This window comes from Mirounga angustirostris, unplaced genomic scaffold (assembly GCF_029215605.1).
Source record: "Mirounga angustirostris isolate CCGP_5_RB_7025 unplaced genomic scaffold, mMirAng1.0.hap1 SCAF_3, whole genome shotgun sequence".
Classification (NCBI taxonomy): Eukaryota; Metazoa; Chordata; class Mammalia; order Carnivora; family Phocidae; genus Mirounga; species Mirounga angustirostris.
Window position 1 is genome coordinate 61,675,745 of NW_026991711.1, and position 14,720 is coordinate 61,690,464.

Below are 14,720 nucleotides of genomic sequence, written 5' to 3' on the forward strand. Positions count from 1 at the left end.
GATTCACCTTCACAAAGTTAAAGAGAGGACGCATAACCTACAGCCAAGATGTAGGTTGGTTAAGTCTGTAGCTAGTTTAAAAAAGTTTAAAAAATTTAATTTGTTCCTATGATGATGGCACTGAAAATAAAGAGAAAACCAGAATGCTTGTCTTTTGTGAAAGTTTACATGAATTTTTCTGTGTGTGATTTCAACCAATGCCTCTTTGCTCGGAAAGTTATATATGTAATCTCATTAACAACATATGTACTTCCAGGGACGCCTGGGTGGCTCAGTTGGTTAAGCGTCTGCCTTCGTCTCAGGTCATGATCTCAGGGTCCTGGGATCGAGTCCCGCATCGGGCTCCCTGCTCAGTGGGGAGTCTGCTGTTCCCCTGCTTGTGCTGTCTCTGACAAATAAATAAATAAAATCTTAAAAAAAAAATGTACTTCCATGGAGTTCCAGTTACTTTTTTTTTTTTTTAAAGATTTTATTTTTAAGTAATCTGTGCAGCCCATGTGGGACTTGAATTCATAACCCTGAGATCAGGAGTCACATGCTCTATGGACTGAGCCAGCCAGGCACCCACCTTATTTTTCAACCATAAATCTTACAGTTTGTTTTTGGATTATATAACCGGTCTGAACTGAGGATCTTTAGTATATCCATTTCAAGGTATTTATCAAGTCAAGATTATTTTAAAAGATTTTTTACTCATTTGAGAGAGAGAGAGAGAGAGTGCACACACACAGGTGGTGGAGGAGAGGGAGGAGAAGCAGACTCCCCGCTGAGCAGGGAATCTACGGCGGGGATGCAGGGCTCAATCCCAGGACCCTGGGGTCATGACCTGAGCCGAAGGCAGACGCTTAACAACTGAGCCACCCAGGTGTCCTGATGTTCAAATATTTTAAAGATTTTATTTGACACAGAGAGCGCACAAGCAAGGGAAGCGGCAGGCGGAGGGGGAGAGGGAGAAGCAGGCCTCCCGCCGAGCAGGGAGCCCGATGCGGGGCTCAATCCCAGGACCCTGGGGTCATGACCTGAGCCGAAGGCAGATGCTTAACCGACTGAGCCACCCAGGTGCCCCTCAAGTCAAGATGTTAATGATAAAAACTGTGCTTGTACAAAGATACTTAGTTATTGCTTTATCTTTTTCAAAAGACCAGCATAGCAAGAGTAACATCTTATAAAACATGTGCCCAAAAGTGCCAGTCTGACCAAAAAAAGCCATTTAACCACTGAAAATTGTAGTAAGAATTCTGAAATGGGGTTACAGTGAAGAATCGTGTTTAATGTATTGGGCGTTTCAGAAGATTCATTTGTTCAGATTTACTTGGAGACTTGAGAACTAATTTGGCTTTGCATTTGTATTTATAATTTTAAAAATGTGATCATTAAAGAAAATTTGAAAAATGGGAGAGTGCTTTATTTCTTTAATGAAACATCTGAATGTTTTAGCAATGCTTCCGCTTTCTGTGCATTATGTTTTAAAAATCACTGCTTAATGCTGTGTATAAAACTTGCCAACTTGCTTTTGATTAATAGAGTAAGTTCATTCAGGGAATAATGTAAAATATCATTGGCAGCATAACTGGAAGTGGCTCGAGCAGATAAAAATTAGCTTCAAGTCAACAGCTAAATTACTCTTTTCATATTACCTATTGTCCTCATTTAGAGAAAAGAAGCATGCCTCATCGTAGGGATTCTTATTTAATATCTCCTAAAGGCTGGGCTTTAGCAAACCCAATTTATCATTTGTCATCTGGTAGAAGTTAAAGTCTGTGAAGGGGGAGATGAATGCAGAGCAGGCAAACAGAGGGGGATTGACTTAATAGTCTGTGCCTGTGGGATAATTTTATACACAGACTGGACATGGCTTAGGCTCATGTTTTCAGACATCGTTCCTGTGCAGGTATTGATCTCAGATTTTCCCTTCAGTTTTTATTTGTAGTGGATTTCTTGAGGAAGTATCACTGTTGATGGGTTATTAATCATCTAGAATTTGTTATGATTAGGGAGTCTAAATAAAATATTGGATCTGTTAGATCTGATTTGGTCAGAAATTTGAATGCTTAGTTTCATGGATTGCCTTTTAATCATCACTGGTGATACGCAAATTGAGCTAGAGTCTTGAATAGGAAAAGTATCTTAGGAGTAAATTAGACAGTTTGGAAGCTCCATTAACTCTTTCGGAGTACTGGGCTGCTATTTAGTCTTCCCAAACAATAATTTACTAAGTTTAGCATACCCAGACAGTGATTTGCAAAGTAATACCTTGAAGATGCTAGAAAGAGTTAATGAAGCTTCTGAAGTACCTTGTGTTTTCTTGGAGAACCTGTTTCAGCGTTTACAGTGGTTGTACTTGAGAAAAAGTGTCTTTAAATTGAATGCTTATTGCAGGAATTGTTGCTAAATTATGCTCCGATCTTTTGTTTTTTATCCAACTCCTATCCTATCCTCGGCCCTTTTTTGCATTCTGAGTAAGGGTTCCCCAGGGTTCAGTCCTGTGGTTTCTGTTCTCACTGGGTTCAGCTAGGTGAGAACAAACACACGGTTTCTGGAGACCCATTTAGTTCTTGCTGTCTTGTTCACCTCCCGTATTCTCCAGTATCTACCTCTCTACATCTTTCTCCGAGCTTTAGTCTAATTTTCAGCCAGCTGGTGACCACGTGGTGTTAAACTCACCTTCCTCCCTAAAACCACTTTCCCCTACTGCCTACATTATATTTTGAGTAGCATTCACCACCATTCTCTCAAGAGTCTCATTCTAGAGCTATGGAAAACTCCTCCCATCAATTCCAGCTTCCTCTGTCAAGTGTCAGGATGAAACTCCTTGGGGTTTTGCCTCTCTCCTTCCCTGTGGCAGTCACCATCTCCTATTTGGACCTCTACATTGGGCTTGCTGCCTCAAGTTTCCTTTTTCCTCACTCTACTCTGGACAGGCTACCACAACAGATTTCTTGACATGTCACTTTAATTATATTCTTTATCTCAAACACCTTCAGACACTCTCTGCTGGCGTTCCAGGCCACTCACCATCTGAAAGGCCCATCTTTCCAGCTTCCTTTCCTACAGACTCCTCTACCAGTCCACCTTCCATACAGTAAGGCACTCTCCTGCCTCCTATAGTTGTTTTACTCATTCTCCACTCCCAGCAGGACCTGCCCTTTTCCCTGTCCATGCTGATCCATCTGGAACTATTCAGTGGAGGAAAAGGTACATTCTGCACAATTCTGTTTGTATGAATTTCCGTAAACAAGCAAAACTCTAGTGTATGTGGTAGAAGTCAGAATAGTGGTGGGGAAGGGGCTGCTGACTGGGTGGGGCATAAGAGAGCCTCCTGCTAGGGTTCTGGAAATGATTCAGCGGTGGGGGGTGGTGACATGGGGATAAACAAATGTAAAAATTCGTATAGCCATACACAGCAGATATCAGCTCTTGGTTTGATGTAAATTAAACCTCAATAAAACATAGACTAAAACAGTGCTCACCTTCTGTGGGCTGTGATAGGCTTAAATTCGATAATGTGTTTAAAATGCCGAGCATAGAGACTGGCATGTGGGGAAAAATCATCCCCATGCTGCAGTTGAACAGTTGTCTTTCTCCTTCTGAATTATGGAACAGATTTCCCCAACAAGACTAATTTGCAAATAATTTGACCTTGAAGAGCTTTTCTTGTATTCCGTTCTTCACTTGAATCTTTTATTGCCATGTTTATTGCTCAGTTGATATTGTTGATTTAATGTGGATACCTGCTTGCATTTTTTAGTGTACACTTTTTGATGGTCAATAGAAATAGTGGGAAGTGTGGTGGTATGGAAAGCTTGTAATAGTTTTAATGTTTCTTTTCCCCCCCAAAACATTGCACACATCAAAGGAAGAATTTTGAGTTTGTTTTAAAAGTATTTTACACAAGCTTAACTTTAGAGTTATTTCCCTGAGTATTCTTGTTACTAGGGAAGCATCCATAAATGGGACTTAGGGGAAGGCATATTACATCTCAGTGTAGGGAAGACTTTCTTAGCAGAGCTGTTAAAATGGGCTTAAGTGATTTTTAAATAATAAATGTCTTGCAAAATGGTGGTTAACAAACTTTAATGTGTGTATGAATCCCCTGGGGATCTTGTACAAATGTAGGTTCTGACTCCTTAGGTCTGGGGTGAAGCCTAAGGTCGTGCATTTGCAACCAGCTTTCAGGTGCTGCTGTGGGTCCCTGAACCACACTTGGAGTAGCACAGAATGAGTGACATTACGTAGGGCAAAGCAAGAACAACTTACTTCATAAAAATTGCTTCACCAGTTTGGGTGGATAGTGACCGTGTGAGCCATATTTTATGTGTAAATATTCCCGAAAGAATCCATTCAAGAAAGTACTGACTCTTCTTTTAAAGTTTCAGTGTTATGTGATTTTTTTTTTTTTCATGCTAGTGGGCCAGACTGGCTTATTTCATTAATTAGTTTTTGTTCCTTCTTGAAAATAATGTTGTATTAGTTGAAAGGGTCATGAATTCAATCAGAATATTAGGGAAAGAAATTTAAAAATAACTTGGAATCTTTTGTGACTGCCCCTCCTTAAAAATAAAGTAAAATAAAAAACCAGAAAAACTGAACTAAATACCACTGGCAAGACACAGTCCTTCCCCATTTGTCACCATATTCCATGAACAGTACTTGACAAAATAACCACCACTGTGCAGTATGCCATTTAAAGAGCCATTTTCACTACTTCATGTTCTCCCGCTCACTGCGGGTAGATTTCCATTCCCCTTCTCTGAACTGGGACCTCCTTTATTCCGTTGCTCCGTCTTGCTTGTCCTATTCTTGACTCAGTAGAAGATGATTTTAGACCCTGTCAGACTTTAACATCTGTCAGGCTATGATTTGAGACTGAGAAAAACCCAGGTTACAAATTGAAGATGAGGTCCAGCCCCTTGACGTTGGGAGAGCAGTGCGGTCAGAGGGCTTGTCCCCAGAGCAGCGCCCGCCAGCCCTCTACTAGGCTGCCTGCAGTTTCAGGGCAACAGGAAGAATGCGCCTCTGCCTGCCGGCTCCTGGGCACATTCCTCTCTGTTTGGGACTGAAGTACACGCACGCATTATTAAATTACTTAGTGAAGATTTTGTAGCACACCTCTAATACCTTTGAAAAGGCCCTCTGCGCACAAGAAGGGTGTGTGGGCAGAGGGGGTGGGAGGAGAGGGGGCAGAGAGAGAGATTTCACACTGGTGAACAGGGTCCTCTGCCGTCCTCAGGAGGCGTGTGAGTGCTCCAAGGCCGGCTGCTGCTTTCCAGCCCTGAACTGGCAGAAGGGACCAACGCAAGCTCAAGGGAAGGTTCTTTATAGGGCAGGACCCATTACCGAGGGCAAAATGCAGGGTTTTGGCTTCAACCTTGATGCAGCGTTGCCATTTTCATTCTGGCACAGGAGACCTTGCTTACATTCTTTTTAAAAAAGATTTTATTTATTTGACAGAGACGGAGAGCACAAGCAGGGGGAGCGGCAGAGGGAGAAGTAGGCTCCCGGTTGAGCCAAGACTCCAGGATCATGACCTGAGTGGACGGCAGATGATTAACCTACTGAGCCACCCAGGCGCCCAGGAGACCTTGTTTAAAACTATGATTAAGGGCCTCCAGGTGGTGGGCTGCGGTTTACAGACCCTGATAACTTGGAGGGGTGCAGCTCACACTGATAAAAGTGGGCTCCAGTGGTCTCTGTCAGAATCGAATGTAACTGAATTATGTAGATGGTTCCAATAACAAAGATGATTCACCTCCCTGCCACCTTCTTACTGGGGAGATCTCTTATAGACTAAGAGAACACACAGAAAGGCTGGGTGGCCATGAACTTGTCTCTTGTATTAAACTCTGTGAGATTTTATCTGTAGTAATAAGAATAGGATCCCAAATACACAGGGTTATTGTTGGGATTGATGGAGATAATATGTATGGAAGACTATGGACCTTAAAGTATTAATCACACACACACACACACACACACACACTTGTAAATAATGGTCTTCCAGAGTTTTGCTTTGTGTAAATAGTCCTGCCCACGTGATCAGTACTAAACTGGCAGAAAAAAAGCAGCCCATTCCTGCTTACACCCTGCTGGGGGAGTACTTTGGGATGCTGTGCTGTCTTCAGACAGACTGAGGCTAACTTGAGGGAAGACAGGGAAGGATTAGTGAGTGATGAGATGGCATTGGGGACAGTGAAGAGAACGGTTGTACGTATTGCAGACTTTCTTTCCTGAATACCTTAGTGCTTGATGATTACAAAGAAATCAAGAATTATGTGGTGTTTAAAAAGTGGGTGTGACTTACATGTGTTGCTGGCTTGGAATGTGAGCCGGCTGAGAACAGAGCCTACCAGGGATTGTATTTAGCACCATGCGAATTGGGATTGGTTGGCTCAGTTGGAGAAGGTGGCCCTGACGGTAACAGTGATAATCCTGCCCTTGAACCCCACTGGGCCAACCACTGAGCTGCTAAAGAGCTCAAAGTACATGATCTTACTGGAACCTTAGGTGGCTATTGTCCTCATTTTATAGTGGAGGAAACAGAAAGGTTAAGTAATTTACCTAAGGTCGTATAACTAGTAACTGGCACACATTTGAGTAAAGATTTCTAAAGAAAGCCACATTGCTTCCTAAGGCTAGGTTTTAAAATTTTATTCCTCAAATATGGATTAGCCCACAAAGACTTTAAGGTAGTCTTCAGAAGGCTTACGTTTTCACTAAGGCACATGAGACCATGGATAGAAATGGTAATACTACTAATAATTTTGTACCTGGATTAGAACAACCCAGCTCCATTCCATTGTCTTGGCCCAGGCTTTCCAGTGGGCTGTCCGAATGAAAGCCTCAGTACTCCTGGAAAACAACGCAGTGCGCATTTGAGAGCAAATGGGCGTTAATTTTCTTTTCGGTAAGGAAAGATGAGCTTTCATGCAAATGAACACTGGGTCCATCTGGCCCCTCAAGAGGAATTAAATCAGATTCCATAACTATCAACCTTTACTGTCCTTTGTTGTATGAAAAAACACATAGACTATGCTATTCCTCACTGAGCCCAGAGTAAATTCTGTTGGATTAGATAATCACAGTGCTTTTATACTTAATTGGACTTAAACTCCTTCCTCCCCTCCCCCCAAAATTATGTTTGTATTTCTACAGAGCCTGTCAATCACCAGGAGGAGAAGAACTCGAATGTCACTGTACTGTAGCTAGCAGGCCAAGTTGTGAAATAAATATACCTTGAAATGTGACTTTCATACCTCGTGTTTTTTATGGCCTTGATACTTCAAGTGTGGTTCATGGGTGGGGTTGATGGCATCGGCATCACCAGGGAGCTTGTTAGAATCTCAGTCTTGGTCCCAGGCATACTGAATCAGGATCTGCCTCTTGACAAGGTCCTAGGTGGTTCCTGTGCATTTCAAGTATGAGAAGCACTGGTTTTTATGGCACTCAACCCCCTCCAAGTTAATAGTTAAGCTTATTGAATGGAAGTTTTTTTCTTCTCTACAAAGCTCATTTCAAGTATAAAATTTTATATTTTAGAGCCAGGCCCTAAGGAATAGAAAGTCAGGTTTGGCTGTTTAGCATCAAGGGGCATCTTGCCATTTCTAGCAAAGTGTGAATTATTTATTAAACTTTTTAATCCATCTCAGTTTTTCTATACTGTCTTTATATTCCATTTGTGATGCAAAGCTAGTGGGGTGTTCCTTTATTTGGGGGCGAGGAGTTAATCTTGGCCTCTTGAGAGTATACAAATCTCAACCAAGTTACAAACATAATATCTCATGTCGATCCCGCTGAAGAGAGAAGCCCATTAATCAGTCGTCATAGCCAGATGGCTCCTCCTGCAGCTGCACACCTTTTCTCCTGCCTCCCTCTTGTGCTCTTCCTTAGAGGGGAGTGTGAGGCGAGAAGAAAGGTGCTCTATCTCTTCATTTATTGTCTATGCATCCTGCCCTCTCAGCAGGTGACCTGGGCCTGACTCCTGTCACTTGCTGGCTTTGTGACCATGGCCTCCGTTTCCTCACCCCCAAAATGAAGGTGTTGGGATTCCTACACTCTGGAGAGCCTCATTTTTACCCTCTCCAGCCAGCTCTTCATGACCCGCGGCCACTTCTGCCCAAGCTTCTGACACCTCTTCTTTCTTCTCTTTTCTTCCTTCTCCACCCCTGCTGCCCTGCCTTCTGCTAGGCTCTTTCTGCTCTCACACACAAACTCCAGAATAGCCTAGAAGTGATCAGTGTGTGGTTTTTGTGCACTGTCAAGGAGGAGGGAGATTCCATGTTCAAGGACTGAGAGTTGAACTTGTGAATTTATTTGAATTCATATTAAGTCTCCACTTGATGATTATACAGTTCTCTTGGAAATGCTTCAAGTAGAAGCACCCTTTATGAAATAATACCTCTCCCCCTCCTATTTTTAGGGAGGAGGCTAAGTTTTTTAAATTCAGAAAAAGTAGCAAATCTTGGATCATTTTAGTATTAACTGTGGGTTGTTGTCAAGCCAGCCATTGTGTAAGGGGACCTCATTAAGCAGTGCTCTGTAATGGTGACAGGGCGGCTTAAAATGTCTAAGTAAATGTAAATGATCTCAGAGCCAGTAGTTGAGTTTCACTTGAAAGCCAATGAAACATCTAATTAAGGAGTAAAGAAGGATGTCAGAAGGATCCAAAGGCCTGAATTTTTGTTATGTTGCGGTAGATTTTACTGGAAGCCAGAGGATTCTTTATATAATAAATTTTTGGGGAAAACAAATAACAAAAAACTAAAATTTCCCTTTTCTTGTGGTAGAACCAGCTCATAGGTCAGAATGTCCAGTAGTTTGTATATACTTACTACCAGGGTTCAAATTTGAACTTGAAATATATATATATATATTTTTAAAGATTTTATTTATTTATTTGAGAGAGAGAGAATGAGAGAGAGCATGAGAGGGAGGAGGGTCAGAGGGAGAAGCAGACTCCTTGCTGAGCAGGGAGCCCGATGCGGGACTTGATCCCGGGACTCCAGGATCATGACCTGAGCCGAAGGCAGTCGCTTAACCAACTGAGCCACCCAGGCGCCCTTGAAATATTTTTTAAGATGGGAAGGGCCGGGGGAGAGAGAGAAAGAGAGAATCTTAAGCAGGCTCCATGCCCAGTGCAGAGCCCCATGGGGCTCGATCCAAGGACCCTGAACAATGACCTGAGCTGAAATCAAGAGTTGGATGCTTAACCGACTGAGCCACCCAGATGCCTCAAACTTAAAATATTTTTAAAGCACACTCTGCAGTGGTAAAAGCTTTTCTTTACAACATGTATAATTATCTTGCTAAGCTTTTTTTAACATTACATAAGGAGAAAACAGTAACATCTTCGAATGATTGTAAACTGGCACTTAAGACCCTGGAAGTGAACTGTTTTCTAATTACTGTATTATATGTGTGACTCGAGATTCCGTACTCCTCCTTCAGTCTTAGATTTTAAATAGTCTTATTCAGAATGCTTCCTTCTATTCTTGAGGCATAGTTGGTACTTTAGCAGTGTTCAGTTTTATATACATAATTGTGTAGGCTGTGAAATTATTGCTTAATTAGATAGGTACTATCATAAGCTATGTACCTTTTAATTATGTTTAATAATGGGAGACCCAGAAATGCTCCCTATATACTCCTTTAATATTTCATGGCAGGACAGTAGGGGGGCACCATCACTTGTAAAGTAAGAAAAGGGACGGGAAAATGGGAATTGGGGTTACTAAAACTGGAAACAAGAGAGAGTAACTTGTAGATTCTTTCTGGTGATGGAAAGTTTGGTTTCCTGACTCTGCTAAGTCCTGCAGAAGGACAAACAAGGATAAGACAGAGTGTTGATCCTTCAGGAGCTCACATCCAAGGCAGAGCTCAGCTGATGTTACAGTTCTAGTCGTTGAATTGGAGCTATTCAGAAAATGTCCCTGAGGCATGTAGAAACCTAGGCATCCTTCTGTCAGCCTTTCTTCTGCCTTGCATTCACTGCTGTTCAAAAAGCAAACGTTCTTTGTTCTGGATCTTTGAAATATGGATTGATCTGTTGCTTTTCAGAATTTAAGGTAACTCCCTGAAAGCTACTGTAGGCCTGATTCACTAAGCAAATTGCGGACAGGAAGCAACTTTCTCTGTATCCTGAGTTTTGATAGTCCCCCCCCCCCAACAGAGGACCAGGTACACAGGTTCTCAAATTAATTTGTCTGGTGTTGAGTCATCTGAGAGCGGTTGGAGGAGGAGGTGAGAGTAGCATGAGGTTTAAATGAGATGGGCATTGCACATTATGATGTCCCCAGCTTGGAAGAGTAATATGTACATGGTGTTATTGGATGAAGATGTCAGTCTGCGAGCATTCAGCAAGCCTAATCATTTATTTCATTTAATCTACTTGCAAAGCGTTAACTTATTTATTGACCTATAGCAACCAAGAATTTTGAGTCGTCTTCGCTATAGTTTTAAGTTATGTGCATTCCCCAGGAGATACCCAACCAGCAGGTTGTGGGGACAGTATGAGGAATAAGAGAGATTGAGTAACACCGGCCATACCACAGTGGTACGCACGGCCTCTTGGGTTTTGTTTTGTTTTTTAGTGTTGCTAGCCCTGTTTTTTTTTGTTTTTTGTTTTTTAAATTTTTTAAAATATGACCATTTATGTGCAGTGCCAGAACTGTGAAAATAAACTATGGTGAATAAAAATCATAATAGAAGCTGCCATTGTTGGAGGACCAGAAGACCCCACCATTTCAGGTGTCTGAATAATGCTGGATCAACTGGAAAAGAACACAAGGAAACGTTCAGGAGTGATAGAAGTGTCCTCTTCTTGGTTGGGCTGGTGGTCCATGGGGTATGCAATTGCCAAACTCAACCGTCTCTTAAGATCTGTGCATTTAATTTACTATAAATTGTACCTTCTCCCAAATAGGGAACACTTCATGAATTTGTGTTTTATCCTTGCACAGGGGTCATGCTAATCTTCTCTGTATTGTTCCAATATTAGTATATGTACTGCTGAAACAAGTAGAGTATAACCTCTCTTGTTACTTGAAATTTTAAAGTTTTTTTCCCCATAGAAGACTTAAACAATACAATGATTGGAAAGATGATGCAGCCACTCTTCGAAATATCTGTAATGATTTTGATTTAAGGTAAAATATGCATTGAAGGGGGCACCTGGGTGGCTCATTCAGTTAGGCATCTGCCTTCGGCTCGGGTCATGATCCCAGGGTCCTGGGATCGAGCCTTGCGTTGGACTCTATGCTCCGCGGGGAGCCTGCTTCTCCCTCTCCCTCTGCTTGCCGCTCCCCCTGCTCGCTCTCTTTCTCTCTGTCTCTGTCAAATAAATAAAAAAAATCTTTAAAAAAAAAATGTGCTTTGGAACCTCTTATCAAAAGTAGAATTTCACAAAAGTCATTGAAGGAAAAGGCCTTTATTATCAGATGTCTTCATTCTGAGATTCACCAGGGCAAGATTCATGTTTTTGTAGAAAACTCCTCTGTTTCTTTTGGAGCTCTCAAAGAAGTAAAAAGTAACACATCCAGGATGAAAAGTATTTTAAATTTAGTGTCATATATGAATTCCTACATCAGTGACCCTGTCAAGAATATGCAGAGACTTTTCTCGCCATATCTCCTTCTTATTCATGGAGTCACCATGTACTTAATATCTAACACATAGGCCTGGGGGCTGGAGACCCAGCAGTAGAAAACACTCGCAAAATTCTTACCCATGTGGAGTTTACAATCCCAACAGGAGAGAGAGATAATGATTAGCTAAGTATAATGTGAAGTATATTATGGTGATAAGTGTTTTGGAAAAAGTTAAGCAAGTGGGGCACCTGGGTGGCTCAGTTGGTTATGCGTCTGACTCTTGATCTCAGCTCTCATACCTTAATCTTAGGGTTGTGAGTTCAGGCCCCATGGTGGGCTTCATGGTGAGTGTGGCGCCTACTAAAAAAAAAAGTTAAGGAAAGCGGGATGGGGGGGCAACCCTGAATTTGAGGATGGCCTTAATTGGGGTACATTTATTCAGATACTTGAAATGGTGAGGTCTTCTTTTGAATCTTGCACCGCATACATACATTCCTTCATCACAAATAAATACATTTTTTTTTTAAAAGATTTTATTTATTTATTTGACAGAGAGATACACAGCGAGAGAGGGAATGCAAGCGGGGGGAGTGGGAGAGGGAGAAGCAGGCTTCCCGCGGAGCAGGGAGCCCGATGTGGGGCTCGATCCCAGGATCCTGGGATCATGACCTGAGCTGAAGGCAGACGCCTAACGACTGAGCCACCCAGGCGCCCCATAAATACATGTTTTTAAAGATACATTTAGTTGAGAGAGAGCGAGTGAGAGAACGGTGGGGAAGGACAGAGAGGGAGAGAGTGTCTTTTTTTTTTTTTTTAAGGTTTTATGTATTTGAGAGAGTGAGAGAGCGCATGAGCTGGGGAGAAACAGTTGGAGAGGGAGTGGCAGACTCCCCACTGAGCAGGGAGCCTAATGCGGGGCTCGATCCCATGACCCTGAGATCATGACCTGAGCCAAAACCAAGAGTCAGATGCGTAACCGACTGCACCACTCAGGTGCCCTATCACAAATGAATATTAAGAAAAAACATAGTGTATCAGCTCTTGACTACCTTATGTCATTCTGTTAGGATCCTGCACCCTAATGAAGTCTTTGAGCCCAAAGATAAGAAGAGTAGCTGCTATTGAGTTGGATGGCTTTGTACTTAAGGAAATCCTAATTTCAGTTGCGTAAAAGGCTTCAATGAAATGGGATATTTTTGCTATCAATTGCTGAATAACAACATATTCTGAAATTTAGCAGATTAAAATAACATGCAACCATTATTTCAGTTTCTGTGCGGTCAGGAATCTGGGGCCTAGCTTAGCTGAGCGCCTGGAGGAGAGGAGATGACATAGGGCCTGAATATCAGGAGATTCTTAGGGCATCTTAGAGGCTGTCCACTGTGTGGTGTCGCTCAGTAGTGACTCTCTATCTCTTCAGGTTGGCCTTGAGAGCTACAATTCTTCCTGCCCCCTAAGGAAGAAGAAACTATTTCCTGACTTTTTCATCCAGTTTTCCAATCAAATATAGCACGCGTCACAGGAAATAAGGGTTGGCAAAAATAACAAAACAGTAAAATTACAAAGGGACAGGCCTTTAATGGTTTTACACTTTCTCTGTTCATGGGCCCCATTGGGTGCTTCCTCTGTCAGCTTCCACTCTGCTTTCTTTCCTTCCCGGCACCTGGTTGGCCTGCTGGGTAAGGACAGCACTGGGATTCCTGTTCTGGGCCTTGGGCTGCCTTGCACACTAACCTACTAGTCCCTCCCTCCATTCCTGGTCATCTCTGGAGCTTCAGTTGCTCAGAATTGCCCAGTTTGGCTGAAGCTCCTTGCCAATGATGGTTTCTTCCTTTTGTGGGGCTTGCCTTGTCCATGAGCTGCTGTCTGTCTGGACCATGTCTGGGCCTAGTTCTGGTGCTGTGTGTCTGGAAGGAGGGAGCCACTAGGAAACAATCTTAAGTCATTGCCATCCTTCAGCAGCAAAGTACCATCTTGCCCTCTTCCAAAGTGTGCATTCCCTCTTGGATTTGTCAGGACTCCGCCTTCCTCCTTACTTGCTGGCAGAAGGGCCTTTTTATTTCGAAGGGCCTCTTTATTTCTCAGTTGATTTGCAGAATAGAAACGATGGACTTCTGGTGAACTTCTTGCCTTTTCAGCTCGAGACTGCTAGTCCTCTTGGCCTCCACTCATCCTACATCCATCAGTCATGCTGCATACCTCCAGAGGTCTTGCAGAACGTATGTATTGTTTTTTGCAATACCTACCACCTTAAAAATCAGAAAGGGATAAAAGGAAGAGGACCGTAGATATTAGGTAGAAGAGGATTTTGCTGGCCAGTATATAAAATGGAATGGTAAATGAAAAATTGTCATTTGCCTCGTGAAATGCTTAGTTAAATTAAGTCCACTCCCTTCCCCAAGCAATTTGGTTTTCTTGAAAAAGGCTGCACAGAAGGCATCACTACAGCTCCTGGTATGTTACTTGAACTGAAATGGCATTTCAGTGTCTCTCTACTCCCCACCGTGCTTCTACTCCCAGCAAGTCTAAACCGTCCTGGCAAGTTTTGGACTTGGAGACTGCTGGGTGACCTTTGTGCTGTGGAGATGAAAAGCTAACCTTTATCTGTTGCATTTTCTGGATTTTTGCTGGTGTTTGGTTCATCTTTAGACTCGTTCTGGGTCCGAGTTGACATATTTCAGTTCTTGCTGGGCTACCACTGGGAATTGTTAGTATCTGTCCTGCAGAGTATTAGAGTATTCTTAGGTCCCTCCCTCTGTTTCCTCAGACTGGGTGGGATTACTAAAGTGGGGTCCTTTTTTTTTTTTTTTTTTTTTAGACAGACTTTTAAAGGAGTTGAAGGGTCTTTGGAGGCCATCCATTTACTTGAGGGAAACTGAGTAGCAGAGAGATTAAGGCTATGCCCGAGGTCACCAGGCTGGTTAGTGACACCAGGCAGAGCAGGATTTCTTGGCTACCTGCTCAGTGTCTTCTCCTACACATGATGCTTCTTCCCATCTGCATCACCTTGAAAGCAAGCTGAAGGCAATCTTTGTTTTCATTCTGCACCCTTGACAGATGAACACTTCTCTAAAACTTTAGTTTAACTCTGGGAAGGAGTGGGCCTTTGGATAATGGGCATTTTGGAAAGAAAGCTAT

General features: G+C 42.5%; 1 protein-coding gene and 1 non-coding gene across 2 annotated transcripts in view; one reads left to right on the top strand and one right to left on the bottom strand.

Annotated features, from left to right (window-relative positions):
- The window catches only part of FOXO1 (forkhead box O1), a 99,766-nt gene that overhangs the window by 56,048 nt on the left and 28,998 nt on the right, over positions 1-14,720 (top strand). The window lies entirely within an intron of this gene.
- Positions 10,911-11,017, bottom strand: LOC123839994 (U6 spliceosomal RNA). The gene has a single exon (XR_006789829.1). It is a non-coding gene; the product is annotated as a U6 spliceosomal RNA (small nuclear RNA).